The 5,192-nt window shown below is 43.8% G+C and overlaps 1 non-coding gene across 1 annotated transcript; it reads left to right on the top strand.

Moving 5' to 3' along the window:
• Window positions 1-509: 509 nt before the first annotated feature.
• On the top strand, window positions 510-582 carry TRNAF-GAA (transfer RNA phenylalanine (anticodon GAA)). The gene has a single exon. It is a non-coding gene; the product is annotated as a tRNA-Phe (tRNA).
• Window positions 583-5,192: the final 4,610 nt, after the last annotated feature.

Genomic DNA, 5,192 nt, shown 5'->3' with positions numbered 1-5,192 from the left:
CGAGGCTGGCCTGTTCTTCTCACAGGAAGAGAGGGAACAGCACAGAAATCCAAAACCACGCTCTCTGAAGTGTTGGACAAAAAAAGGGAAGGAATGCAGACATCTTTCATAGCCCCCAGATGTGTCAGCCATCATAAAAATGAGTTTCTGGGTGACTTTTAGGGTGTTTTTTTCCCCCACAAAGTAGGAGAAAGCCTCCAAAATAAAAAAAAAAATTAATCTTTAATAGTTAATGTATCAACTGATCTCTTGCTTAGAGCAAATAGGGACAAAACGTAAGAAGCACTGATTAATTCAGGGCATTGAGGCAGCTTGTGAATATTAGAGTGGTTGGAAATAACCACGAGGCAATAGTCTAATACTTGGAATATCTGTTCTCTGAGCATCTTCAAGGGCCTTCTGTAAGATGAGGTCACAGTGTAGAAACGTGACAAGTTTTGCCTCTGATACTTTATCACACTGCTGGCTCCTGTATTCCTTTTTAAAAAAGTTCCTGGTGGTTCAGGGATTCCCTGATAGCTCAGTTGGTAAAGAATCTGCCTGAAATGCAGGAGACCCTGGTTCGATTCCTGGGTCAGGAAGATTCCCTGGAGAAGGAATAGGCTACCCACTCCAGTATTCTTGGGCTTCTCCTATGCCTCAGCTGGTAAAGAATCCACCTGTAATGTGGGAGACCTGGGATTGATCCCTGGGTTGGGAAGATCCCCTGGAGAAGGGAATGGCTACTCACTCCAGTGTTCTGGCCTGGAGAACTCCATGGACTGTGTAGTCCATGGGGTCACAAAGAGTCAAACACGACTGCGTGACTTTCTTTCGCTCACTGGTTGTTCAGATGGTAAAGAATCTTCCTGCAATGCAGGAGACCTGCGTTCAGTCCCTGGGATGGGAAGATTCCCTAGAGAAGGAAATGACAACCCATTCCAGTATTCTTGCCTGTGAAATCCTGTGGACAGAAGTGCCTAACAGGCAACAGTCCATAGGGTCAAAAAGAGGTGGACACTTTCACTTTTTCTCATGTTCACTTTTGTTTTATTCAAACGCTCAAACTGTGTTTAGGAGTGAATGACCGTGTGACAAGGTGAGAGAACTTGCATTCCTAGCTCTAAGGCAGATGTGTCTTCCAAGTCTGTAGCCGGCTGCCATCAAGGAGTTGAGGGACAGAGCCAGTCACCATCACTGTTACTCCAGGATCTGAGAGGATCCCCCCGGGCACTCCATCAGTTGTGGGGACCCCAAGCCAGGAGCCTGGTGTTGGCCTCCCTGCCTCCCTCCTCCCAACCTCTCTCATCCCAAGGTCCCGGGTTCATCCTGGTCCCCATCCTCCTCAGTGCAGCTCCTCTAGCTCGGGCTCCCTGTCTCCCACCAGGTGGCAGAGACAGCAACCTTGCCTGCCTCCCATAAAATTTGCACATGGCACACAGTGTGGACTTTCTGGAGTTCACAGCAGCTCTTAGCGTCACCAACTCGAACCACTTCAGGAGTTGCTAAGATGCTTGCAAATTCTGAACCTGATGTGTGTGGACCTACATGATCTGGACTCTTCTGGCTTTTTAAAAATTCTCAAGACAGCCCATGCCTCCAATCACCTCCTCCCTACCCCCAGTCCCCATCCTTGGTTGTTTAGAATTCTTTTTAGCCACTTACTAGCTGGGGGATCTTGGGGGGGAGGATCAGTTCACATTCCTGTCCATCAGCTTCCTTATTTGTAAACTGGGGATAATGGGGGTTGCCAGGGGTTGTTGAGGATAAAATAAATTAAAACAGACGTAGTGCTGTGACCAGAGCCAGTGCTGCAATGTTGCAGAAATGTCATTGGATGGACCCAGTGATAATCACCCTAAGCGAAGTAATTCAGACAAACACAAATTTCATACTATATCACTTGTGTGTGGAACCTAAAAAATGAAACAAAGCAGAAATATCCTCACAGAAATAGCAAACTTATGATTATCAAAGGAGAAAGGGAGGGGAAGGATAAACTGGGAATTTGGGATTAATAGATACATACCATTGGAAAGTTATGACCAACCTAGATAGCATATTAAAAAGCAGAGACATTACTTTGCCAACAAAGATCTGTCTAATCAAGGCTATGGTTTTTCCAGTGGTCATGTATGGATGTGAGAGTTGGACCGTGAAGAAAGCTGAACACAGAAGAATTGATGCTTTTGAACTGTGGTGTTGGAGAAGACTCTACAGAGTCCCTTGGACTGCAAGGAGATTCAACCAGTCCATCCTAAGGGAGATCAGTCCTGGATGTTCATTGGAAGGACTGATGCTGAAGCTGAAACTCCAATACTTTTGGCCACCTGATGCAGAGAGCCAACTCATTGGAAAAGACTCTGATGCTGGGAGGGATTGGGGGCAGGAGGAGAAGGGGACGACAGAGGATGAGATGGCTGGATGGCATCGCCAACTAGATGAACATGGGTTTGGGTGGACTCTGGGAGTTGGTGATGGACAGGGAGGCCTGGCATGCTGTGATTCACGGGGTCACAAAGAGTCAGACACGACTGAGCGACTGAACTGACTGACTGACTGACCATTATATATAAAATAGATAAATAGCAAGGGCCTATAACACAGGGAACAATATTCAGGAACAATAGCACAGGAACAATATTCAATAACTTGTACCTTTAATGGAGAGGAATCTGAAAAAAGAATATACATATATATGTAAAACTGAGTCACTGTGCGGCATACCTGAAATGTGAATCAAATATACTTTAAAAAAATAAATGAAACTGTTTCAAAGATGTGTAAAATCTAGGCACATTAGAATGCCAGCATGTTGTTTTTCTGTAACCTTAGTAGTAAGAATAAATACCTCTATTAAAAATGGTAAAGAAATGTTGGACCTTAAAGCACCTCTCACTTTCTTTAGCTCTCTCCTGTTCAGCCCGGAGGGCTCAGCTAAATGTCATGGCAGCTAATTATCACCCGGAAACCCCCATCCCTACCTGGGCAGGGTCCCCTGCAAGGTACTTTTGTAGTGCAGTGCTCAGCAATTCTGGAGAATGGGACCCATCCCCGTTGTGGCATCACCGACTGCATCCCATTCAGTCTCTGCAGCAGACTGCAAGTGTTCCGAGGACAAGGACTTTCCCAGCTACCTGAGGCCTCTTGGTAAGTACATATTGCTAATATGACTGTTCATTGGAAGGACTGATGCTGAAGTTGAAGCTCCAATACTTTGGCCACCAATGCGAAGAGCCAACTCATTGGAAAAGACCCTGATGCTGGGAAAGATTGAGGGCAGGAGAAGAAGGGGATGATAGGATGAGATGGTTGGATGGCATCACCGACTAAGGGATGTGAGTTTGAGCAAGCTCCAGGAGCTGCAGTCCATGGCGTCTCAAAGAGTCGGACATGACTTAGCAATTGAACAACAGCAATGTACATATATATATATATATAACAAGCAAAATTGGCTAGATGGGAGAGACTAGGCCAGCCTCAGGCGAACGCTTGTGAACCCTGGGAGGATCATATTTCTTTTCATTATTGAATAAATGGTTAATTCTCTTTTAACGAGCCAAAGGGAAAACAAATTTACCAAGTTGACATTTAGCAAAAGCCATTTCGACATCTAAAGATGTTCTTAGTTCTGCAACTCAGAATGACCTTACACTTGAAAATGTCACCGCAAGTTTGCTGGACTGATTAGGTTTGCCCGTTAGCTCTTGCCTCTAAATGCCTTCCCTGCCCATTTCTTTCCTCAGCTGGGGTTTCCTCCAACACACTCCAACTTTGGCTAGAATTCCATGCTCCCTGCTCTCTCCTCAGCTCAAGTTGAGCTTCTTCTGGGCTCTCGAGAGCAGCTGGGGAAATCTTCTCTGCATTTAGGTCTCCTGTGGTGGTGACTGGACACGGAGTGATGTCCTGAGGAGGAGACAGTTTCCGCGGCCTGGACCAGCTGTGCGGCGTTGACATGTCTGAAGGGTTCCGTCATTCCAGGTGACCATGGCTAACTAAAATGTGTGAGCTTGCTGGGAGCTAATAGTTCCAAATCTGTGTACTGCATAGGGCTATGGGAACAGATTATGGTGGGCCTTGTCCTATGCATTTGATTCGTCCATTGTCACATGAATCAGAGAGGGGGAGGAAGGTGTGTAATACACTGGGCTGTTTCTCTAAAACTTACAGCTGGGACCTCCTTCCGTTGTATATATATGTGTATATATATATTCTATATATAAGAATATATAATCTCTTACCTTGCCTTGTCCTATAGGAATTAAAACAACAAAAAAATGCATTTTGTCACTTTCTTGTGTTACCAAAATTGAATTTAAGAATTTTTAGACATGTTTTTCTCCATCTAATTATTGATGCATGCTGTTCAATTTGCTCTAAATTAATTATGTAAGAAAAGCATGATTCATCCACAAAGACACTCAGTAATTGCATAGTTGATCATACTTGGTTGAGAAACACAATTTTAAAATGTAAATGGAAATTTAATTATGCGTTAGCATTGAAAATAGGCAAGACCTGCTTTCGTGACCTCACATTTGGAATTCCTGCATTTTGACTGAAAAAATTCAGCTGATTAATTTTGAGTTTTATTTCTAAATATTGACATAAAAGAGGAGAACAGGTCACTTGCCATTATTTATTTAAACTATCCCATTTGTGGAGTGGATAGCTTCATTCCCAGTAAAGGAAGAAGCATGCATTTAATTCTCAGTATAGCTTTCTTAACATTAACATTGGCTTCTGGAATGCTGGAGATAGCCTGAAGGGTTACTAAGGCTTTTGACTAAATACATGAAATTTAGAGATTAGGCTCAGAAAATATAGGAGTAATTTGGCAGAATTATCATTTCTTAAAATATTTTTTTGATGTGGACCATTTTTAAAGTCTTTATTAAATTTGCTGCAATATTGCTTCTCTTCTATGTTGTGGCTTTTTGGCTGCAAGGCATGTGGGATCTTAGCTTCCTGACCAGATGCTGAACCCACACCCCCTTCAGTGGAAGGTGAAGTCTTAACCACTGGACCACCAGGCAAGTCCCAGACTTATCATTTTTAAGCTTCTTGTGTGGGAGGCAGCTTCTAAGATGATTCCTTCTTCTTGAGTGTGGGCTGAACCTGGTGAAACTGATGGGATACTACTTCCAAGGACAGGTTGTAAGGGACTGTGATTGCTCTTTTGCTCTTTCTCTGGGAGTTGGTGATGGACAGGG

The sequence above is a fragment of the Muntiacus reevesi genome, chromosome 15, assembly GCF_963930625.1.
Source record: "Muntiacus reevesi chromosome 15, mMunRee1.1, whole genome shotgun sequence".
NCBI classification, from domain to species: Eukaryota; Metazoa; Chordata; class Mammalia; order Artiodactyla; family Cervidae; genus Muntiacus; species Muntiacus reevesi.
This window is presented reverse-complemented; position numbering and strand designations above follow the sequence as displayed.